We start from the raw sequence: 26,203 nt of genomic DNA, 5'->3' as shown, positions 1-26,203 counted from the left end.
AAATGAAATCTCATCTGAAATCCATTGGATTTCATTTGACGTTAAAACAATGGAATTGACAGTTGAAATCGAGTGGATTTCGTAAATGTAAACCAAACATAACCCGGCAAACAACTCTGTAATCGTACTATTACGCCTTACATCATCATCATCGTTTATATTATAGCCTTTTGCAGGGTTAACCTTCTTATTGAGCATTTATTTGACATATACGCAAAGGAATTGACATTTAAAAGCCAGCGGGGTTGTTAAATCCGGTTATATTCAAACGTAATGTTATACACCGGTTACACTACCGGATTAACCCAGCGGGTTTGGGTTTCAAATGTCAATTTCATAGCGCATACGTCAAATAAATCCTCATGAAGTGGGTTAACCCGGCAAACAACTCTAGTGTAATCGTACTATTACGCCTTACAACATCATAATTTACAACGTTACGTTAACGTAACATATGCACTAACTACATACATCTTTATAACGGTTGGCCACACTAGAACATCTTTCATTCGGTTCTATTCGGTTGGTAACACTCGTTTAGAATTATCCACCGAAATAACACAACACACAGCCCCCAACCCCCCAAAAACAAATTTTCAACCCCCTTAATACGACGACCCAATCGTTGTCTTCCATTTTCGTGTTGTTCGCTTGCAGTACGAAAAAATTTCTGTTTCATCAATTTGCGTGAAAATGTTGAGCGAATTTTTTAGTAAAAAACCTATCGAATTTTTAGAAAAATTTACCAAAGAACAAAGTGCAATGTGAAGTGCAACAAGCGCAGCGAGAATTATAAATGGAGTTAAAATCTGATGCAGAAATATTGTCAACAAAATTTACACGCAGGTCAGAGGTGCGTATCTGGGCACGCAGACGTGACAGAACGGACTTGCTCCGTGAAAATTTATCAAAAAACAAATTTTTATGTGTTGTTTTTTTATGTCTCATTGTTTCATGTGGTGGATGGAGTGTACAATGAAATGTTAATTGGAAATTATATGAAATTCTAATAAGAATTATGAGAGGAACTTGTAAGATAATAGTGCGCAATGGTCTGTTGGTTATATGATGATTCCATTCCATACATGATTGCAGCAAATGTGAATATGTGTTGGTGTGTGTATGTATGCAAGTTATCCTTTTTGTAGATGTTGTCTGGCCAAGATTCCTTTTTCTGTGAAAAATCGAAATTTTGATGTGTATCTATTAAGGAATTGGAATTTTCATCATTTCGCCGTCTGTCTTGACAACATTTTTCGTATATGCAGTGGAATATGTATGTGTCTGTGGAGGGGGTGCTTTTTTGGAGCGCCCTCCTATATTGTTTTTCGTAGGTTTCCATGTTGTAAGTATGAAGCCATCCCATCCGAAAGAGCCACCCCCCACCTTGGTGCTTCTTTGTGTGAGGTTGGTGATTACTTGAAGAATTTTTGATTGATTTACAATTGTGTGAATGTGAGTATAAATTTTCTTTTGATTACACAAACAAAATAAGTTGTTTTTCGTTTTGTTGTTTTTTAGCTTTTCATTTGCAATTCGTGATTCTTTGCGAATTTTCTTTTCCTTTTGGGGCGAATTTATCCATTTATCGCCGTTTTTGTTATATGTATTAGATAACAATTACAAACATTTGTATGTGTGTGTGGATATTTGCTGTTATATACACTGTGCTGGCGACGATGAAAAATTTGCCTTGTTTCCTTGGCCAACAGGAATCAATTTTGAATTTGTAACCGTTATCTTTTATTTACGCCACTTGGTTTAATATAAACATCTCCTGAGGATCAAAATCAACACAAATGCCCGCCCTGTTGGGCTAACTGTTAGCAACTAATTGATATTTCCATTGCTCAATTTGTTTAAACAATTTAACAGAAAATTTAACTAAAACCAGAACTGTTGACGCTCCTCGACTGTCTTCGTCTTTGTGTGCTTGATGATTGTGGAGTATACTTTATACTATAGACCACCTATAGGTGGAATATTATATATGGGTTGATGAGTTGATGCGCGGCAATTTGCCTTTGCCACCAAATGCCGCACATACATCCATTGCGAATGTCCCATTTCTATGCATGCTCAATGCAAGCTCCGTCTCTGTAAAATTTACTTGTCAGGCGGGAATGGTGGCAGAGGAGAGGTGTCAGCGGTGGCGGCAACGGCACGGCATACTGACATGTCAGGTCTTAATTTATGAAAACATTTGCCGGTTGTCCACGTTGTAGTGTTTATGAACAAAAACCAACAACAACAACATTCAAACGTATGCACATGAGATGCGATGTTGTTTTAATAGTTGATTGTTTCCTCGGTCTTGGTTTAGTTTGTTAACTTTTTGGTACTCATTTGTTTATGTTTGTAATTATTTAATGCTATGAAAGGATCAGCGCTGGCGCTGTTTGTTTCAAACATTGTTTGTTCCATATTCACCTGACTGGTTCTCTGTCACTGACTGCGCCCGGCAAAATAGTAATAAAACATTTTTCAATGAATGAATCACATTATGCGTTTATCTCGGATACAATGGGTATAAGAGTATAATAACAATGCGCCAGAATAGAAAAAGTTTGTTTTGGAAGTCACCTTTCGACGTTCAAAGTTTCTAAAATTAATGGTCTTTTCCAGAACTGCAACAATCTACTAATTTTTACTATTTTTTCGATATCATAAAGGAAAAATTGTTGTTGTTGGCATTTTATATAATCAAAATCGTTTTAGACACCACATGTGTTAAAACCAAATCTCTGTAAGAAAGACAATTTGTAGTCGATCTAGCTTCGATTAACAAATTTATTTAACAAATCCACATTTTTTTATTATACCTATCATCGTTTCGAAATTTGTACAAAGATAGTCCTTACGGTCCTGAGGACAAATTCATACTTCCTGATGTTAAGGCTCAAAACCGTTAATAATTTTAATGTCTTTGTTTTTTTGTAGGTGTCGCCCTTACGGAAACTGCGCAGCGTTTTCACTCAATTGCACAATATTTTGGTGTAAATTGCAATATTTTATTGAATATTTTTATATGAGGATATAGATGCGACCAAGATTACCTACACATTGTCTTTTACCAGAATAAATAGTTAAAAATTTATAGTTATTGCCATTTTAAAAATTGAGTGCATATACAACTGACTCAATCCACACTCAGTGAGAGAATTTAGGTGAGAATTTCTTTGTCTTTACGTTTATTAGTCTATGAATAAACCTCTCGACTTGAGTAACAGATTTAGTGTAAACTTAATCCATCCGAAGATGAATAGGGCTTAAAGATCTTCCAGAAAAAAATTATACGAAACTATATGGAGCAAGACGAGTGAAAAAGGATGAAATTTACAATTGTTGGAAACCTCTGCTATCGTTTTAAGCTTATGGTACGTTTATATATAACTGGATTTAACATACCCACTGGGTTTCAAATGTCAATTCCATTGCTTACATTTCAAGTAAATCCTCATAAAGAATGTTAACCTTGCAAAAAGCTATAGTATAAACATGGCCTTAAGCATAAGCAAGGCAACGTAAGTATTGTCCAATGTCCGTGATGTGAACTGCACACTATTCCGTAACTTTTTAACAACTTTACTGATTGTTTATTTTACAACAGTTTCATTTGTTTTGTAATTGTTACAAAAGCAAAAGACATTTTAACAACTTTTCAATCGATATTAGTTACAGAATAGGCCTACTGCTCCATAAAATTAATCATTTAATTTGTAGGATACTTTTTCCAATCTGTTCCTCTACCACAAAGTCTGATGGCTGTAGACCTAGTAAGTTGTTCCAGACAGTGAGTGGCTCTACGTTATTGCTGTATCAGCATATGATGCTGGGTTGGCAGCCGCTGGCCGAAACACTTTTGGTTTCGGGTCAATCCGGTACTAGAGATATATCATCTATCCACATTTGCAATGGAAAATCCTGTAAATGAAGGCCGAGTAGAGCTTGTAAAAATATTAAGAAAAGTGTTGTCACTTTCCCTTAACCGTTAACAAAGTTCCCCCACCGATTACTTGCAAGTTTTCCATTGCAGAAATTTCTACATGTATATTCCTACATATATATATATATATATATATATATATATATATATATATATATATATATATATCTTCACCACAAATGCCCTAAGACTTAACCGATAAAACTAAAACTTTACAGGAGAACCAAAAAACGTTTTAAAATGAAAACGGTGTTATAAAATATATTTTAATATTTCTTATTTGAGGTAGGGTAAGTGCACCAATAGTCGGCACTTTAAGGGTTTGCCTAACTTTAATCCTTCGCCATTTCGAGAAAATTTGGCCAATTGCCATGAAATAAAGCTTATTTGCCTCGAAATTTAGTTTACTTTCCGATGACGTAAAGAAATGTTGAATTATTTCTTTTAACACATGTGAAATTTGCGAATTTGTTACAATAGTGCTTTTTTGCTAGTAGTCGGCACCATTTTCCAATAGTCGGCATCACATGTGCCAATAGTCGGCACCTTGTATTTTAGTATATAAATGTTCGTTTTTATACCCTACACCACTATGTGGTAAGGGGTATTATGTGTTAGTGCATTTGTATGTAACATACAAAAGGAAGCGAGATAGACCCATAGTTCCTTCTAGGGATATATATAGAATCACTTTCTGAGTCGATTTATGCATGTCCGTCCGTCCGTCCGTCCGTTCGCAACATACAGGTCGCATTTGTTGACCGATTTCGCTGAAAATTGGGGAATACCATTTTTTTAGCCGTCGGAAGATCAAGTTCGAAGATGGGCTATATCGGTCCAAGTTTTGGTATAGCCCCCATATAACGGTACCCCCCGATTTACGGTATTTTGAAGGTTTTAGCTACATTTTCAGACCGATTTAGCTATAATTTGACATTTAGGGTTCTTAAGTATCAATAAACTTATATAACAAAAGTTGTGGACATAGGTCCACGTTTTGGTATAGCCCCCATATAACGCTGCCCCCCGATTTACGGTATTTTGAAGGTTTTAGCTACATTTTCAGACCGATTTAGCTATAATTTGACATTTAGGGTTCTTAAGTATCAATAAACTTATATAACAAAAGTTGTGGACATAGGTCCACGTTTTGGTATAGCCCCCATAAAACCCCCGATTTACGGTATTTGGTCGTTTTTAGCTACATTTTCAGACCGATGTAGCTATAATTTGACATTTAAAGTTCTTAAGTATCAATAAACTTATATAACAAAAGTTGTGGACATAGGTCCACGTTTTGGTATAGCCCCCATATAACGGTACCCCCCGATTTACGGTATTTTGACGTTTTTAGCTACATTTTCAGACCGATTTAGCTATAATTTGACATTTAGGGTTCTTAAGTTTCAATAAACTTATATAACTAGTGGGCATAGGTCCATGTTTTGGAATAGCCCCCATATAACGTTACCGCCCGAATTCAAGTATTTTGACGTTTTAAGTCACATTTCTAGACCGAATTAGTTATAATATTACCGATTTTCGGTATTTTGAGGATTCTAGCTAAAATTTTTAACCGAATTAGGAGTTATTTGACATTAAAGGCTCAAAAACTGTCAACATAGGCCCATGTTTTATTATAACACCTATATAACGGTACCTGCCAATTTCTACCCCACCAAAAATTGTCAACATACATACATAGTTAGATATAGGCACCATAAAAAAGGGTCTCCCGAATGAAGCATTTTAAGTACATTATCTGACATTTTAACGTACCCACTTAAAGTTGGGAACAGGAATGAAAACTAATTATTCCATTTTAGTTCAGAATATTTTATGGTGGAGGGTATGAAAAGTTCGGCCCGGCCGAACTTAATGCTTTTTAACTTGTTTATTTTAAATAACAAAAAGCATACTTTCACACAAATAATAAATATTTTTACCAATATTGCTTTTAAAAAGTAAATAAAATAAAGATTTTGTTAACATTTGGAATTCATTTAAAATTGTTCGTTTTAGATTAAAACTAAATTATTGGAAAGGTCAATAGTATCTAAAGTAGGCCGGGGCGATTTGTATGGAAGGAAAAAAACCTTAATGGGCCCTTCGCGTTTCTAATTGCTGGGATTGAACTGAGCAAAAAAAGTCCACTAGAGCATAGGTCTACGGTGAAAATCGAGCCTCCCGATTTTGATTTTAAGTTCTTAATGCACGTTTTTTTTGATATTTTGGCATATAGCAGCCAAACCATTGAGATTTTCGATCGAACACAAGGACAAAAATTGTAGCCAAGACAGTAATTAAAAATGGTACTGTGCTACAAGAGTTGACCAGAAAAATATTCAAATATTATGGAATTCCTCCTAAAACACTCAAGAATATGTTAACAATTGCCGAATTCTGAATAGGTGAAACTCGGATTCATCGATTGTAAAACATTTTTGGTTTTAACCATATAATAATTGTTCCACAAACATCCCAGGGACAAGGGAGACTTCTCTCATATCAATGAGTGCACCCCGATTCATATTAGCTCAATGATATGGGACCTACAGTTTATCGACGAGTCCGAACGGCGTGTCTAAGACACCACTTTTGTAGAGAAGTTTTACATGGCTGAAATACTCAGGAAATGTCGCCAACATTACTGAGGGGTATTTTGCCACCGTTGAAAAGTGTTTTGATGTTGCCTGGCCGGGGAAACGAACGAATTAATTGTTTTCTTTTTCAGAATTTCAGTTGCTGCGTGGGTTACGTCTTTTGGTATTGTATTTTTCTGAAATGCCAAAAGACGTAACCCACAGTTACTATAATTACTTATATTTCCAATTGTATTAGACGATATTGTGTTTATTGCTGTATTTGAGTCAATTTATGGACAAAATATAGTTAGTACAAATTAAGTGATCAGTAACAATTTAAAAGTAACTTTTAATTCTCATAAGGAATGTTGTCATAAAGGTAATGACAATCACTTGTAATTAAGCGTTTTAAGTCTTGCAGGTGTTGAACTTTCTTTTTTGACAATTTTAGCCTTTGTGTGTACATCTAAGGATGATTCACTGCCCCAAAATTTCCGGAACTTCTCTGTGGTAGAATCTGGTAGTCATCTTTGATATCAGTTTTAAAATAGATTATACTGCTCAGATCACAAGCCAATACTCGACAGGATCTCCTATCTTTTTGTCAAGCAAACCAATACAAAAAATTTGCGTTTTTTTCTGGACCTATTTGATTACTACAATCAGTTGAATTTATCCCATTATATCTATTATACCATGGGTTGGTTGACAAGACCATATTTTGCAAACTTACAGCCCAATCGTATCCGACTTCAAAGAATACATCTTTGTATTAGAACGACGTGAATTTTGAGCATATACACGTTTTCGTATCAACGCCTCAATATTCTGGTTACGTGCATCTTTTTTTCTGTTGAAATTTTGAATATTTTCGTTCGTTCTTTCTCTTGGAAAAATAAGCAATATCGAGACGACCTGCATTACATCCGGGCTTCATTTGTCTTGCATTGCCTTCCGAATAACCACTTCCTTTTGTCCGGTTAACATATTTTTTTCCATATTTAAATCAGGGCATAGGTCTTCTGTCATCATCTTCAATTATTTCAGTTATGGATTTTTTCTGTAAGACCATTAAAAACAGTCTAAAGTAAAAGTTGTTGATTTAAAAATTAATTAATGGTCTTTGTGATTTTTGAAAAAAAGCTACCATTCTTGAGATATCGTCACCTAAGAGTCAAATTACATCTATGGAGAAATAAGCCGAGTAAGATGCAAAACTGTTAAAGTAACTACAGCATGTGATAGGTATAAGCTTTCATACGTTACCCATTTTTAAGTAATCGGTTCAGAACCGGGTCTAACCCGATTTTGAACCTAGACTTTCGGGTCAAATAACCGGTTAACCGAATACGCCCCCCGTGGAAATTATACATTTTACTCAATAAACCCTTCCTCTGGGAATATAATTGCTGCAAAAATCAAAGAATACATTGTTTGTACTGCTGTTTAATTTTCAAATAAGGTGGGTTACGCCTTTTGTGTTTTATCAAAATAACAGTATGCTGTTACGTCTATTGGCATTTCTTGAATAGGATCGTTGTTTTTAAACGTTGTTGTTGTTGTACCAGCATAGAAACCTACGTAGAAGCATAGGTTTGATGCAGGGTTGGCAGCCGATGGCCGAAACACTACGGTTTCGGGTCAGTGGGTAGATACATGCAAGAGCATGTATTTTAGCTTAATGTATCAGATTCCATAAAAACAAGTAAAAAAGTATCAGTCGGCTTTGCCGACAGAGATATACCCTCAGCCTCTGTATATTGAAACAATTTTTCCCAAAAAACGTATGTATTTAGGGGGCTTTAAAAAGGGCGTTTGAACCGGCAAAAATGTTGATTAGGACTAAATATCAAAATTTTTGCGGAGGAGATACTAAAAAGAACGGAGGAGATACATATGGTGCCATAGGAGGTTTTTACAACCTTCGGGCTGTGTGCTCAAGAAGTATGAACTTGCCCCTGAAAAAACTTTTACCATCGTAATTGAGGCAGCGAATGCAAGTAGCTTCAACAAACATCAAAGTGATTCGATAGAAGGTCTTAAAGTGAACTTATCCGAAATTTAGTGTGGGAGGTACCGGATGGAGTGGACAAATATAGTCCATATTAGAACCTGATCTATATCTGGTAGATATATTAGGATGTGTAAAGTATGGACCAATTTGGCCACTATCTTCAAGAGTTACCGTACGAACAGTTTTTTATACCCTCAGCCTTTAGGCTAAAGAGGGTATTTACACTTTGATACGACCAAAAATGTGCCTCATCGAAATAATGGTTTTAGACCCCAAGTATGTTTGTACGATATCCGTTTCAGACAATTTTGAGTAGATCTAGCAATGTCCGTCCGTCTGTCTGTCTGTCTGTCTGGCAGGCTGGTGCGCACGATAACTCTCGAACGGATCAATCGATTCGGTTCAAATTTTGGGTATCGAAATATTTTGTCCAGATTCGATTTAAGTTCGAAGATGGGCCATATAGGTCCACACCTTCAGGTACCTCCCCCACAAATGTTCAAAAATTGTCGCAAAACTTGTGCGCACGATAACTTTTGTAGGGAATAACCGATTTGGTCCATACTTTGCACATCGTGTAATTTCTACCAAACTTAGATGAGGTTCCAATATGGACTCAATCGGTCCACTCCTTCGGGTACCTCCCACACAAAATTTCGGAAAAGTTCAGTTTAGGATCTGGTCTCGAATCGCTTTGATTTTTGTTTACGCAAGTTGTATTCGCTGTCCTCTATGCGACGCTGTAAGTTTCATTAGGGGCAAGTCCATACTTCCTGAGCAAATAGCCTGAAAGATACAAAAACCTCTATGACACCGTGTGTAGTGGTTGGAGCGCAAGATAACTTTCGAACGGATCTGCCGATTCGGCCCAAAATTTGGCTTTCGTAATATTTTGTCTAAACTCAGTTCAAGTTCAAAGATGGATTATATCGGTCCACTCCTTCCGGTACCTCCCCCACAAAAGTTCGAAAATGTTCGGAAAATTTGTGCGTACGATAACTCTTGAAAGGAGTAACCGATTTGGTCCATACTTTGCACATTATGAAATTTCTACCAGAGATAGATGAGGTTCCAATATGGACTCAATCGGTAAACTCCTTCGAGTACCTCCCACACAAAATTTCGGAAAAGTTTAGTTTAGGACCTGCTCTCGAATCGCCTTGGTTTTTGTTGTAACATCTTGTATTCACTGTCCCCTATACGAAGGTACAAGTTTCCTCAGGGGCAAGTCCATACTTCTTGAGAAAACAGCCCGAAGGGTGTAAAAACCCCCTATGGCACCCCCATGATCTATGTCGGTTCATTCCTTTAAGTACCTTTTCCGCAAAATTTTTGAACTTTAATCCTAATCAACATTTTTGTCGGTTCATACGACCAAAATTTTGAAACCTCCTAAATACATAAGTTTTTTTGTGAAAAAAGTGGTTCAATTTGCACAGGCTGAGGGTATATCTCTGTCGGCAAAGCCGACTGATACTTTTTTACTTGTTTTCGAACATTTTTGAACTTTCGTGAGGGAGGTACCTGGAGGAGTGGACCGATATGGCTTATCTTCGAACTTTAACTATGTTTGGACAATATATTACTAAGGCCAAATTTTGGATCGAATCGGTTCATCCGTTCGATAGTTATCTTGCGCTCCAACCACCTCACACGGTGTCATAGGGATTTTTGCAACTTTCAGTCTATTTTCTCAGAAAGTATGGTCTTGCCCCCGATGAAACTTGTACCGTTGTATGGGGGGCAGTGAATACAAGTTGCTAAAACAAAAATCAAAGCGAATCGAGAGATGACCCTAAAGTGAACTTTTCCGAAATTTTGTGTGGGAGGTACCCGAAGGAGTGGACCGATTGAGTCCATATTGGAACCTCATTTAAGTCTGGTAGAAATTTCACGATGTGCAAAGTGTGGACCAAATCGGTTACTCCCTTCAAGAGTTATCGGGCGCACAATTTTTCCGAACATTTCCGAAGTTTTGTGGGGGAGGTACCGGAAGGAGTGAACCGATATAACCCATCTTCGAACTTAAACTAAGTTTGGGCAAAATATTACGGTAGCCAAATTTTGGACCGAATCGGTTGATCCATTCGATAGTTATCGTGCGCACCAGTCAAACAGACGGACGGACATTGTTAAATCGACTCCAAATTGTCTGAAACACATTTCGTCCAATCATACTTGGGGTCTAAAACCATTATTTCGATGAGGCACATTTTGCCCGTATGAAAGTGTATATACCCTCGTTAGCATAAATGCTGAGGGTATAAAAAAAGGAAACAAAAAAATTTAAAAAAAAAATAATTACTAAACACAAAAATTGTTAAAAAATCAAAAAATTACATTTTATTTAAAAATTAAAAAAAAAAAAACTACTCCCGGTTTAAAAAAAAACTAACTTCCAGTTTTTGTAACTAATTTTTGTTCGTTCGTCTATATTCGTAACAATTTAGGCATCCATAGCTCTGCCGCCAGATGGCATGCAGACCTAATTTTTCGTAAACGCGTTCCATATTTATTAAAGAATTGCTCATATAAAAATCAGCTATCTACATTTGCGCTTAGGCGAGTAAATCGATCTACCAAATTTGACAATTCGTGTGAGAAGAAAATTTTTTTTTAAGAAAACAGGGGGTAATATAAATACTCATTTATTTCAAGAAATGTTTATTATTTGTGTAAAAAGCTATAATTCTAACGTAAAACGCAAGATAAAAACACAAATTTTTACTTTAATTAAAAAAAATAATAAAAAGTGACGGAATGTGTACAAAAGTATATATGGGCTTAAAGGGGAAACTCTTAGGCATCTTTTTGCGAAAGAGTTCTAGTCCACTAAAGTTGGAATTTCACTAAAATTTAGTACCTGAGAAAAAATAGATCACTTTCAATTCTACCTACCTAACAAAAAAAAACAATATCTGTTATAGTTTTCGAGAAATAGCTATTTCTCACCAAAAATTTGCAAAAATTACATATTTTCCAAAATGGGGGGAAATTTGTATTACTTTCGGAGTACGCCGCGCCCGCACCCTATTATATTTTGACCTAATTTTTTAGTGTCCGTAGTTTCAAAATGTTAATACGAATTAAATATAGAAATAAACAATTGGCGACGACAAAAATTGAAGTTTTGAGCCAGGAAAATCGATTTTTGAACCACTGCACAGTGGTCCCACTTGTATGGGAAGGTGCGACAAAAATTGTTATAATCGTCGGATCAATCTGATGTTTTCAGTATATGCTAAAAATAAGTAAAAACAAGTGAGCCAAGGCTATAGTCGGGTCGGGGCCGACTATGTGATACCCTACACCACTAACCCTGTTCATAAGCTTTTGACTGGTAAAATTCCAAATATTAAAATTGGGATAGCTTAGCGCCTTTGCTCTGAATGTCTTCATTAATACATGTCAATTTTGTTGAAATGCATTTAAGTACATCGTCAGTACAACTTAAATAAAACAAGTGAGAAAAGGCTATAGTCGGTACTGGGCCGACTATGTGATACCCTACACCACTACCTCTGTAAAGTTTTCACCTATCTGGCTTTTATACCAAATGGCTTAATGTGAATTGAACCAAAATAATTAATATTTAATTTTATATTTGACTACTGTCGACATCACCAACATCATTATGCTTTTATCTATGAGAAAATTTCGCATTGATCCGATCAAAATTCCGACCTGTAGTGTGATTGCAGAAAAAGTGGAAAAAAGGGATGTATTACCGACTATTGCGATATCTCTATTATTTGACCATAATTTATATAATTTTAAAGGTGGGATTTTCTACTTTCATAGTCAGGCCTTGCTTTTGGAAAGTCCCCAACCTAAGCTGTGATATTCGTCATTATAATTAAAATCGCAAAAATTAAAAGTTGGGTTTAATTTGCGGCTATTGCGATATCTTCGTTGTTTGACCACCTACGACAACCTCCTTTACAGTGTTAGAAATGTGATATTTTCTACTTTCATTAGCAGGTCCTGCGTTTATATATACCCCTTATGGAAGCTGAGATATTTGCTTTGGAAAAAACGTTGATTTTTTCTCCAAAGTTGGTGACGATCCGATCAAAATTGCGACCTGTAGCGTGATTACAAGGTTCAGATAGACAGATGGACGGACGGACACACATAGCCAGATCGACTCAGCTCGACGAGACATTCATTTTGGTATATATATATATATATATATATATATATGTATGGGTCTACGACCATTATTTCGATGCGTTACAAACTTTTTGGGCAAAACCAACTTATAATACCCTCCCCACATAGTGGTGTAGGGTATAAATACTTTAGCCAAAAACTCATCAATATAGGTCCAGTTTTTCCTATAGCCCCAAGTAGCGGTACCACCCGATTTCAGGTATTTTGAAGCTTTCATCTACATTTTCGGCCCTAATTAGCTGTACTTTGGTATTTGGGGTTCCCAATGGTCAAAAACCTTCTGCGCCAAAAATTGTGGTCTCAGGTCCAGGTTTCGGTATATCTCTCATATTACGGTACCTCCCGATTTCAGTTATTTTGAAGATTTTATCAACACTATCGGCCCGAATTGGTTCTAATTTGCTATTTGGCGTTCTCAATGATCAAAAACCTTTTGCGCCAAAAATTGTGGTCTTAGGGTTTCGGTATAGCCCTCATTTTACTGTACCTCCCGATTTCATGTATTTTGACGATTTTATCAAAATTTTCGGCCCGAATTGGTTGTAATTTGGCATTTGGAGTTCCCAATCATCGAAAAATTTCTGCGCCAAAAATTGTGGTCTTAGCTGCAGGTTTCGGTATAGCCCTCATATTACGGTACCTCCCTATTTCAGTTATTTTGAGATTTTTATCTACATTTTTCGTTCGTATTGATTGTAATTTGCTATTTGGAGTTCTTAGTGGCCAAAAAACGTCTCCGACTGATATCGTGGACAGAAAAGGAAACAAATGATTCCATTTGAGGTCAGGATATAATAAAGTTCGGTGCGACCGAACTTTGCATTTTTACTTGTTTTTCATATTATATTTAGCATCATACATATATCAAAAATATGCAAAACATCCCAAAACAAAAATGTCTAAATCTTTAAAGAAAAAAAAAAAAAAAAAACAAAACAAACAATTAAATCACGAAATAAAGAAACAACTGAGAATACAGTAATACGGCATTTCACTAAAACCACCTGAGGCATCGTCACTATTTTTAATGTCACACACGAAAATGCAGCTGGAACCAAATTTTTTGTAAACTGGACACTATTTTGTACATTCTTCAAAAAATTTGGAAAGTGGCGAAGTTAGTAAAACTCAACATCAATTTTTAGGACTTGGAAAAAAATCCACAAAAAAGTATTATAAAAAATGTGATTTGCCGCACATTTTATGCGAATAATGTGTACAAATTTTGATGTGAAAGTAATTAGAAAACCTTGTACTAAAACTTCCATTTCGAAAAAAATAATTTTATCCTTTCAATTTTGAGTTACTTGCCTTGTAAGAAGTCACAACCTTAGTCCCAATTTACATTAGGCGAGTTTACTTGCGGCAATTGTCAGTTTGTAGGTGAGAGAGGGTGCTGAGAGGCAAAGGGTTACCATATGCCTCACCTCTCTCATCTACAAAATGACAATTGCCGCAAGTAAACTCGCCCAATGTAAATTGGGACTTACTGATGTTTTTAAAGTTTTTAAAAAATCAAACGTAAATGTCAACTTCTTCTGTTTTGTTTTGTTAAATACCGTTATAAAGTACAAAAACAGTGCTGGAATATTAAAATATGATATGTTTAGAGACAATTTGCTGAATTGTCCCAGAGATTTGCTGATATCGATTTTTCTATTTTTGTCGCAGGTTGGGACCAGTGTGCACTGTGCGACGTCGATATTCACCATCAATGTAGTTTAACCCGTACAATTGTTTCTCTCAAACAACCCAATCAGGATGTTAAAAAGATCAAATGACAGAATATCACCTTGTCTGAAACTGCGTTTGGTAGTGAACTGTTCGAAGAGGTTCCTTCCATTGCACATATATGAATTGAGAAAGTGTGCCAGTTAATGTAATCTTGCAAGACGGATGGTATCGTATGCGTGACATATACAACCCTCAAGATTGTGACTGCATCAAAACCATCAATTTGTTATTTCAATCTTTGATAGAATTTTCAGAGTTCGCTCTGCGTGGTTATCTATTTACATTAGAGGGGTTAATTTGTCCTTTTCTTCGTTTTTTTTCGTAGTTTGGTTACTACCTCGACCACTTAATCCATGTCTTTATTATGCATTCAAGATAACTGTGGACTCTATATGTTGTCAAAAAGTTGGAGGTTATAAACATTCTGGCCATCTGAATTTACGCTGTTTTACATGTTCTTTATCTTGTTATAGTTAAAAATCTACTAATAAATCGTTGAATACGGCCGGGCACGCGCTCACACAGACCTCTTTTTCCCAAACAACCCCCTCTGTAGAAAAACAACCCCTTTATGGGTATTGTGTGAGTTGGAGTTTTTTCAATTTTGTTTTTACTTTTACAAGTACAGTTCCAATTGGACTTTTATGTTTTCTCTTCTTTTTATGATTGGAAACGTAACATTGTGTTTGCACAAGTGCAGCAAGAGCAGTGACAGAGCGGGGGGTGCTATTCTACGCACACTCTAGCAACTTTACTTTCAGTCATTTACCTCTTTTGCCCTCTCGAGACGACTGCTTATTGGAAAAAAAACAATATTAATACGTTTGAGTTCTGCTATTGTAATGAGAGGGGAAAATTGATGACTACAACACCTTGGGTTAAATAAAAAAATACATTCGATTCTTTGAGTGTTTACAAAAAAAGGGCATTGATTTGAAATTTATTTCTTTTAAGTATGTCAGTATAGAAGGGTCGAGTTGTTTAATAAATTTCCAGTTCTTATTGTCCATAGAGCATTTGGGCTGGCAATGAAATATATCATTAACGTCTAAATATTGTAGGATAAAACATTATATTCCTACAATTATTTTAAGTAACTACAGGACATTACAGGACAACTTGGTTTATTATCGCACCTATATAAAATACACTGAGGCCAAAATAAGGTATGCAGACCGTGCACAGAGCATGCAACATTTTCTATGTCACTGTTAAGATTTAATTAATAAATTTAACCATGGCAAATGGACGAAGAAAGCTAAGGGATTTTGTTAATAGAACTGAGTTCCAAATCTAGAGTGCACAACGGGCTTACTATTGCTTAAGTCCATGTCCTCCTTTTAGGATACGTATCGATCCTTTCTTCTGCCCCTAAGAGACGTTTAGAATGTCTTCAGTCCCTAGAATACCTTTAAAAGGACTTCTGAATTTAGAAGATTTTTAAAAAGTATTAAGTCTGTAGAAGACCTTTAGAATGAGTTTAGTTCCTAAAAGACATCTAGAATGTCTGCGGTCCCTAGAAGACTTTTTGAGAATTTGCAGTCTCTAGAAGACCATTACAAAGTCTTCAGTCCCCGAGAAGAAGAAGGGTTATAGTCCGTAGAAGATCTGTAGAATGTCTACAGTCCTTAAAAGACCTTGAGAATGTCTTTTGTCCCTAGAAGTTCTCTAGAATACCTTTAAAAACTCTTCTGACCATTCGAGACCTTTAGAGGGGCTTTAGTCCCTAGAGGACCTTTAGAAGATTCTCATTCCCTAGAAGTTTTTTAAAAGGTCTGTAGTCTCCCAAAAGACCTTTCGAAGGTCATTAGTCCCTAAAAGACCTTTCGAAGGTCATTAGTCCCTAAAAGACCATGTTTAGTGCCTAGAAGACCTTCAGAAGGTCTTTAGTCCCTAGAAGACCTTTGGAAGGTCATCAGTTTCTAGACGACCATTAAAAGGTGTATAGTTTAGAAAGCCTTCAGTCCCTAGAAGTCCTCTAGAAGGCGTTTAGTGGGAAGAAGATTTTTAGAATATATTTAGTCCCTAGAAGACCTTTAGAAGCTCTTCAGTCGCTAGAAGACCATTAGATTGTCCTTTAGGTCTTCTGGCCCTAGAAGACCTTTAGAAGGTCTTCAATTCCAAGAAGATAGTCAAAGGTGTTGAGTCCATAAAAGAGGCCTTTTAAATAGACCCTTGTAAAGTCTTCAAACCCTACGAGACCTTTAGAAGGTCTTCAGTCCCTAGGAGACCTTTAGAAGGTCTTAAGGTCTAAGAAGATATTTTGGCCCTAGAAGACTTTTAAAATGTCTTCAGTCCCCAGAAGTCCTTTGAAAGCTTTTCAGTCCATGGAGGGCCTTGAGAAGGCTTTCAGTCCCTAACAGACCTATATTAGGTCCTCAGTACCTGGAAGACCTTAACAAGGCCTTCAGTCCCTAGAATACTCTTCAGTTCTTAGAATATCTTTAAAAGAACTGCTGACCGTAGAAAACCTTTAGAAGGTCATCATCAGAAAGTCTTGAGTCCCTGTAAGGCCTTTAAACCGTCAGTCTTTAGAAGACCTTTACAAGGTCTTCAGTCTCTAGAAGAGATTTAAAAGGTGTTCTGGCCCTAAGAGACATTTAAACTGTCGTGAGCCCCTAGAAGACCTTTAGAAGGTCTTCAGTACCGAGAAGTCCTTGCCAAGGTCTTCAGTCCATAGAAAACCTGTAGGTCTGCACTCTATAGAAGACATTTAGAAGGACTTCTCTCCCTAGAAAACCATCAAAAAATATTCAGTCGCTAGAAGACCTTTAGAAGGTATTCAGTATCTAGAAGAAATTTAAAAGGTCTTCTGGATAACTTTACAAGGTCTTCAGTCCCTTGGAGAGATTTAGAAGGTCTTCATTCCCTAGATGACCTTTAAAATGTCTTCAGTCCCTTGAAGACCTTTAGATCGTCTTCAGTGCCTAGAAGACCTTAACGAGGTCTTCAGTTCCTAGAAGACAATTAGAAGGTCTTCAGTACCTAGAATACTATTAAAAGGCATTTAGAAGGTATTAAACCCCAGAAAACTTTTAGAAGGTCTTCAGTCCCTAGACGGTCGTCAGTCCCTGGAAGACCTTTAGGAGGACTTCTGTACTTAGTAGACCATTACTAGGTATTCAGTGCCTAGAAGATATTTAAAAGGTCTTCTGGCCCTAAGAGGCATTTAGAATGTCGTCAGTCCCTAGAAGACCTTCACGAGGTCTTCAGTCCCTAGAAGACAATTAGAAGGTCTTCAGTACCTAAAAGACCTTAACAAGGTCTTCAGTCCCTAGAAGGCAATTAGAAGGTCTTCAGTACCTAGAATACCATTAAAAGGATTGCTGGCCTTGTGACTTGTGGCCCTTTAGAAGGTATTAAACCTCAGAAAACCTTAAGAAGGTATTCAGTCCCTAGAAGACAATTAGAAGGTCTTCAGAATCTGGAAGACCTTGTGAAGGTCGTCAGTACTTAGTAGACCATTACTAGGTCTTCAGTCCATAGAAGATATTTACACGGCCTTCTGGTCCTAAAGGTTCATTAGAATGTCGTCAGTCCCTAGAAGGCAATTATAAGGTCTTCAGTACCTAGAATACCATTAAAAGGACTGCTGGCCCTTAGAGACCTTTAGAAGGTCTTCAGTCCCAATGAGACTTTTAGAAGGTCTTCAGTACCTAGAAGACCTTAACAAATTCTTCAGTCCCTAGAAGCCACTTAAAAGGTTTTCAGTACCAAGAGTGCCATTAAAAGGGCTTCTGGCCCTTAGAGACCTTTAGAAGGAATTAAACCCCCCAGAAGACCTTTACAATATCTTCAGTCTCTGGGAGATATTTAGAATGTCTTCAGTCCCTAGATTGATAACCTTTAGAATATCGTCAGTCCCTAAAAGACCTTTACAAGGTCATCAGTCCCTAGAAGAGATTTAGAAGGCCTTCTGGCCCTAGAAGACCTTTAAAATGTCTTAAGTTCCTAAAAGACCTTTACAAGTCTTCAGCTCCTAGAAGACCTTTAGAAGATCCTCAGTCCCTAGAAGACATTTATAAGGTCTTTAGTCCCTGGAATACATTTAAAAGGACTTCTGAGCCTAGAAGACCTGTAGATAGTCATCAGTCCTTAAAAAAACGTTTAGGCAGTCTTCATCCCTAGAAGACTTTTAGAAAGTCTTCAGTCCCTAGAAGAACTTTAGAAGGCTTCATTCTCTAGAAGATATTTTCAAGGTATTTTGTTCCTAGAAGACAGAAGGTCTTCTGTCACTTAAAGACCTTGTATGCCTTTCCAGGGTCTACTGTTTCTAGAAGACTTTAGGAAGGTATTCTGTACATAGAAAACCTTTAGAAGGTTTTTGCTCTAGATGACCTTTCTGTCAATAGAAGGGTTTCTGTTTCATTTAGCGGGTCTTTTGTCTTTGAAGATGTTTGTTCCTGGAAGATCCTTAGAAGGTTTCTGGCCTGACACGGCAACTGAGATTTCAAAGTCAAATTTCAACGAATTGAAACCAGTTAAATTTTAAAGCAATATGTTTTTAATCATCAGGAGTAAAAGATTTGTTTTGGGAAAACCAGCTCATATTGGATTTACTTCTTTTGGTTATATCACGGGCTGAGGGCATATCTCAGCCGGCAAGCCCAATGATACGACACTTTAACAAAACAAAATTATCGCATGCAATATATTTTGTACCTCAAAATAATTCATAACTTCACAAAATCATACCACACGTAAATAATGTGTAGGTACACAGTGTGTACTACACACCACGTACTCCTCCTTCCTCACTCAATGCCAATATGACGATATCTATCAAAAACATTAGAATTATCAGCGCTATGAAGGTGGCATTTAGTCTGCCCATTTTGGTGTGTGCGCATTTCTTTATTGTGGGGCGCACTCATTTTACTCGAGAGCGCGCAGTAGGAGATAAAAATCGATTGAAATCATGCTATTGGCCACGGCGCAACCATTCCGTGCTCCGACGCACTATCGAAAAATTGAAAAAAGTACAAACGCACGCATTCTAAAATAAACGCTTCAAAGCGCAATGCCTCCGAGAGATTTTGTAATAAAAAAAAAATATAGACAAAAATATTCGTTACCCTTCTTCTTCGTCGTATGATCTCAATAAAAATACTTTTCATATTAGACTTATCTAAGAGGCGCACATGAGCACACAGAGACAGATAAGTGGCAATAAGCCGCTCCACAACCGTACAATTAGAAAAAATTAAATACTAAACGAAAAACAAAGCAATAACAGCAACAACATTGCAAGAGAAGTGCTCTTTTAACATTAAACAAATCCTCTTCCTTCTCGAATATATACGTATGCGCGTATTGACTAAAAATAGATTTTGTGAAATAGAAAATGGATTTGTGAATTCGAATTAGACTTATCATAACATCAAATCTCCTCCACTTTTCTTTCGGTACATTCACGTTGATTTTTCCAAGGCATGTTGTTATGCCTGCTGATGGTGGTCATATTTTTCGTCGATTTAGAAATAGAAAATTAAAAACAAAACAAAACAATATTGTAATGTAAAGTGTAGTGACCCTAATTATGCATGTCTGTCTGTCTGTCTGTCTATTTCTGTTTAAGGCAAATTTGGTGTTTTTTGTTTTGTTTTAAAAACGATGTATTTTGAATGCACAGTGGACGGTTACAACAACAATTTACGCATGGAAATACAACATTTATCCTTTACAAGTACGGAGAAAAATCAAAGCAATGAAATTAAAATGACACACAGTGGTAAAGAAATCGATTTTGCTGGCAAAACCCATATTTTTGGTCGTTACTGATGTTAAATTTTAAATGTTAAATTTTTATATGAGATTCAATAGTAAACATATTAAAACTAAGGAAATCATTGGAAGACGCGTGCGTGGTGTGCCCCTAAAGACGACAATGTTCTCCCATTTTGGAAAATACATACAGTGGCGGCTATATAATTAAGAACGACATCGTATTAAAAAGTATTTGACTTGCTACGTTCCAAATATTTGAATATTTATATGTAACAAAATTTGTAAATAAAGTACACGGTAAGCACTTTCAAATAATGTTTTAATTCTGTTTTAATTCTCCCTCGTTTATACGAAAGAAACCACGATTTATTAAAATAGTCATAAATCGACCTGGCCACATAATTAAGAACGATATAAGTAAAGGTTACATTAAGGTAATTTTCATACACAATATGGGAATATATCGTTATGTATTTTAGAAATCGGTTACTTTGACTAATTTTTAGTATCAAATGTCCTTCAATGGTACATATTATTGAGTCTAAGTTTGATAATTAGGGCATACCTAACGTTTTCCAAAATTTGCCCATAATTTGACGAATTTATTTTATTTTTGAAATCTAAAGCAACAGTTTTGGCTTCCTCTCATTCCCTCGATGACGCTTCAAACGGTACCCTATGATTGTCGTTCCATAGTCGGCGCTTATTTACCCTTAAATTGGGTTTTACCCCACTTCTTTGAGTCCTTTACAAGGGAATTGTCTGGGAAATAGCTTCGTATTAGCCATTTCCATCTTATAAATCGGTAGGATTGTTGTCTACAGGTAGTAGACAGCAAATAAAACAATAATTTCGTTTTGTACAAAAAATTGGCCTAACGGTACACCGAACAAAAATGAAAGGTTAAATATTTTGAAAGCCTTCATTGCACAATGTCTTTGTGGGTGTAGTAGGCATAGTTATGTAAGACTTTTTAATCAATGAAGCTCATATTAATATCAAAACCAGTCAAATCAATAATTTTTATGGATGAAAATAAAAATTTTGTATAAACTAATGCCTGATGTACATACACAAAATTGTTGTGGAATTCGAGCATTCAAAACGTTATGTTAATAAATGTTATATTCGGTCTGGAATTCTTCCAATTTGTGTATAGACGTTATTTTATTGTTTCATTTCCTGTCTACTACCTGCAGACAAAAAACCTACCGCTTTCTAAGGTGGAAATGGCTCTTACGAAACTATTTCCCAGACAATTCCCTCATAAAGGACTCAAACAAGTGTGATAAAAGCCAATTTAAGGGTAAATAAGCGCCGATCATAGGGTATCCTTCAGAGCGTCGTAGAGGGGATGAGGGGAAGCCAAAACTGTGGCTTTAGATCCCAAAAATAAAATAAATTCGTCAAATTATGGGCAACTTTTGGAAAACCTTAGGTATGCCTTAATTATCAAACTTAGACTCAATAATATGTACCTTTGAAGGACATTTGATACTAAAAATTATTCAAAGTAACCGATTTCTAAAATACATAACGATATATTCACATATTGTGTATGAAAATTACCTTAAAGTAACCTTTATTTATATCGTTCTTAATTATGTGGCCAGGTCTATTTATGACTATTTTAATAAATCGTGGTTTCTTTCGTATAAACGAGGGAGAATTAAAACATGTTTTTGCTTCATTTGAAAGTGCTTACCGTGTACTTTATTTACAAATTTTGTTCCATATAAATATTCAAATATTTGGAACGTAGCAAGTCAAATACTTTTTAATACGATGTCGTTCTTAATTATATGGCCGCCACTGTAATTTTAGAAATTTTCTGTAGAAACAAATCCAAATTGTACCAAATGTAGTACCATTTAGTACTTTTCGTACATTTATGGTTCGAATATCCAAAAACCTTGCCTTTTTACTCTCCATCATGACCCTCATTCCAAATTTCAGGATTCCAGCTCTATCCGTTCACCCAAATCCAAATTTAGTACCATTTAGAATTTTTCGTACACCTCTGGTTCGAATTTCCAAAAATCTTTCTTTGTTACTCTCTATCAGTGACCCTCATTCCAAATTCCAGAATTCCAGCACTATCCGTTCACCCAAATTGTACTAAGTTTAGTACCAATTAGTACTTTTTGTACACTTACAGTTAGAATTTCCAAACAACTTTCTCTGCTACTTTCCATCAGTGACCCATATTCCAAATTTAGGGATTCGAGCTCTATCAGTTCACCAAAGTGCAAAATTTAATACAATTTAGTACTTTTCGTATACAGTATAGTCTCGATAATCCGGACACTCGTTAATCCGGACAACGCGGTAATCCGGACACTAGAATTTTTTACACTGTAGACTCGGTAATCCGGACAACTCATATTTTTCGTACCTCGATAATCCGGACATCAATATTTGTTCCTATCTCGAGCATTAGATTTTTATTTAATTCATTGACGTTTTAGTTCTTATCAATATCAGTTGGTGTATAAATAAGAAAAGTTAAGTTTTTCAAATTTTTCGGTCCACATCTTGTCTTTCTGGCCAGCCACTGTTGACTCAGTTATACATTCCATATGAAATTAACTATTTGAATCTGTCGACTAATTTTCTACCCTTCCACCATTGATGGATGACGATAAGCAACAATTTTTTAAACCTAGTGTTGAGTAGCCTAGTTTCCTTAAAAATCGATGTTGGGTGTTCCTTTCCTCTAAAGGAATTAGGCATGCGATTAGTGAGAAAGTTTGGGATTGATAGCATAGTTTTAAGATTTAGATTTTTTTAGATTATCTAAGTAATTTTTTGAGTTACCGACAAAAATCGGTAAAATTAAAAAGCAAATTGATGAATGCATAGTTTAAATAAAATTTGGCAGCTCTCTTGCAGTATGCAGAACTTAGCGACCACTAAACTTACTTACTAAAAAATATCATTAATTACCGAAATTATAAGCAATTTAATTTTACCGGTTTTTCAGTAAACCAAAAAATGAGTTGGAGAATCGCACTTCTTGTATAGAAATTTCAATAAATTATTTAAAAAAACGTATGGACTCCTTTTATTTTCAATCTTTGATGTACAAAATCACAGACAACTACGGATCGTTGTATTGTATTCTAGTAATTATACCACCAATAGATTTAAATTCCATTGTCTTATTTGAAGGCTGTAACATATATATTAAACAATATCCTTTTTTTGGTATCGACGTCGAGATAAAGTTAGGTGCTGATGTTCATAGAAATGGCTAAAATATATTCACCATAATGAGATGAGCGCATTTAAAGTTTGAAGTTATATCTCAAGTCCTAAGAGGCTGTTATCCCAAGAGCACTGAAAATCATTATTTGCACATGGGCTACAAAGTTTATATCCGTTAAAAAATTATACAATTATGGAGAAGTTTTAGACAACCTGTGTATTGGAAATGTCACCTAAATTACGCTGAAGGAGTAAAATAAAGAAGTAAATTTGGTAGACTGTTTTAAATGTTCGCAACACGTAATATTTGCTTATTATGAATTCGTTTACTTAAAATGTCAGGTTATTATCTAGTAAACGTCCGATATTAATGATTTTAATTTACAAATTATGTGTTTTTGTGACTACTCGGTAATCCGGACAATTCGATAATCCGGACATCGCCAAAACATGTGGTGTCCGGATTATCGAGGCTATACTGTACTTATATTTCGAATTTCCAAAACCTTTCTTTGTAACTCTCCATCAGTGGCCCCTCATTCAAAATGTCAGGATTCCAGCTCTATCCGTTCACCCAAATCCAAATTGTACTAAATTTAGTACTTTTCGTACACGTGTAGTTAGAATTTACAAAAACCCTTTGGTACATCTTTCTAACCCTTTTTAGTACTTTTAGTAACCTTCTAGTTCGAATTTTCAAAAATCCAGCCTTATCTAACCCCTGCACACCAACAACAACCCACACCCAAAACTTGAAGTATCCGCCTTCCTTCACACATCCAAAATTTGGAGATATTATCTGTTACCATTTCATAGATATTTGCATAAAAAATCTAATTTTATGGAGGTACTTCTGATTGTGATGGTATATCTCCGTATCAACGCGGAATTTCAGAAATGTTTATAGCCTTTGTTACTTTCAGGTCTTTATAAATAAAAATCAAATCAAGCCATAACCCAACTTAGGTTTTTATCAGAGTACGTAAAAATACTTTAAATAAAATTTCCAATCGTTTCGTTTCGTATTTTCCATAGGAACAATACAAAACGAAACATAACCCTCGTTGGCCGAGCTCGCTGTTAAGTTTCGTTTTGTTTACATTCGTGAGTACGAACAAAACGAAAAGCGAAAAGTACTCAACTCCACAAGAGCAGATAGAAAACGGAATAGTACTAAACACATGTTAATAAATCAAAAACGTTTGGTGGTTGATAAAATTCACTGTGTTCACTGTGGTATGCTGATGCTAACTTAGGGTTGTTAAGCAATCACATGTGTGTGTGTGTCTGAGTGTGCCATTGACAATACGCACGGCAAACGTTTCCCAAAAATACTTGTCGTTTCGGTGGTGAATGAAACAACTCGGCAAAGCATAGCCGAAGTTACATTACAGCAATCGTACAGTTTCCATCTTTATACATTGAAAAGTTTGTGTTTTTGTTTTGGTTGTGAGAATGAAACGATACAGAGAAGCTAAAAAGTTTGTGGCTTTGTGTGATTGGTACGGGAATCGTTTTGTTTGTTTCCGTTCATTGGTTTTTATGGAAAGACAATTTTACCACGCTTTCTTTTTTCAATTTGCAAAAACTAGGGGAGCGTGTTACCTCCCCCTATATATTTGCAAAATTTACGCATGTATCGGTTTAAAAATTTACGGATTAATATAAAATTTAGGTACTTCTTTGGGGCCTAAAGACGCGACCACGCCTGTATTTTTTTAATTTGTTATATCTCCAATACTACTGAACCGATTTCCATAAATTTACAGCCAAAGCTCAATGTTTCCCGTTGTTATGTATATTTTATGAATTTCGGTACCTCCCGATTTCCCACATTTTGAAGGTTGTGGCCTGAACATCACACTCAAATGGCTGCCATTTTGTATTAAGTCTTCGTTGGGAGTATAACACTTTCCACATGAAATTTGTCAGTATTGGTCCACGTCTTCATATAGCCCTCATAGAACGGTACCACCCGTTTTTCGGTGTTTTGAAGGTTTTAGCCTCACTATGTGACTAAAATGGCTAAAATTTGGTACTTAGTCTTCGTTGGGGATATAAAACTAACTTTCCCCCTGAAAATTTTCGGTATAGGTTCACACTTTCATATAGCCGCCATAGAACGGTACCTCCCGATTTTCGGTATTTTGAAGGTTGTGGCCTCAATATCACACCGAAATGGCTGAAATTTGGTACTCAGTCTTCGCTGGGCGTATAAAACTTTCCCCCATAAATTTGTAGTATAGGTCCACGCCTTAATATAGCCCTCATAGAACGGTACATCCCGATTTTCGGTATTTTGAAGGTTACGGTCACAATGATCCACCGAAATGGCTGAAATTTGGTACACAGTCTTCGCTGGGGGTATAAAACGTTCTCCCAAAAATTTTGTCGGTATAGGTCCACCCCTTAATATAGCCCAAATAGAAGAACGGTACCACCCGATTTTCGGTATTTTGAATGTTGTGGCCACACCAACATACGGAAATGGCTAAAAAGTGGTATTTAGTCTTTGTTGGACATAAAAGCCGTTCGGACTGAAATTCGTAGGTATATGCCCACATTTCGATATAGCCCCCATAGATCGGTACCCCCGATTTTCGGTATTTTGAAGGTTGTGGCCTCAATATTTCTCTGAAATGTCTGAATTTTGTTATTTAGTCTTATATAGGGCTATAAGAATTCAAGAAGAGAATTATCAGTATAGGTCCGCGATAACACCTGCAAAATACCGAAAATCAAGAAGGTTTTCGGTATTTTGAAGGTTTTACCGAAATATCGGAAATTTGGTATTTAGTCTTCTTTGAGTCTAAAAAC

General features: G+C 36.0%; 1 protein-coding gene across 9 annotated transcripts in view; it reads left to right on the top strand.

The window, feature by feature from the left end:
* Positions 1–531: 531 nt before the first annotated feature.
* ewg (DNA-binding protein Ewg) overlaps positions 532–26,203 on the top strand; it is an 80,210-nt gene continuing 54,538 nt past the window's right edge. For 4 of the 9 annotated variants that reach the window (XM_073975109.1, XM_073975103.1, XM_073975105.1 and 1 more), the window contains exon 1: positions 536–853. The gene's annotated coding sequence lies outside the window, so the exon portion shown is untranslated. Of the gene's footprint in view, positions 854–26,203 lie in introns of all 9 variants that reach the window. The other 5 variants (XM_073975108.1, XM_073975102.1, XM_073975096.1 and 2 more) reach the window with 2 other exon arrangements.

Source organism: Musca autumnalis, unplaced genomic scaffold, assembly GCF_047663935.1.
Source record: "Musca autumnalis isolate F117 unplaced genomic scaffold, ASM4766393v1 scaffold_3, whole genome shotgun sequence".
Lineage (NCBI taxonomy): Eukaryota > Metazoa > Arthropoda > Insecta > Diptera > Muscidae > Musca > Musca autumnalis.
The sequence above is the reverse complement of the archived record's forward strand: the minus strand, read 5'-3'. Positions and strand labels throughout refer to the sequence as shown.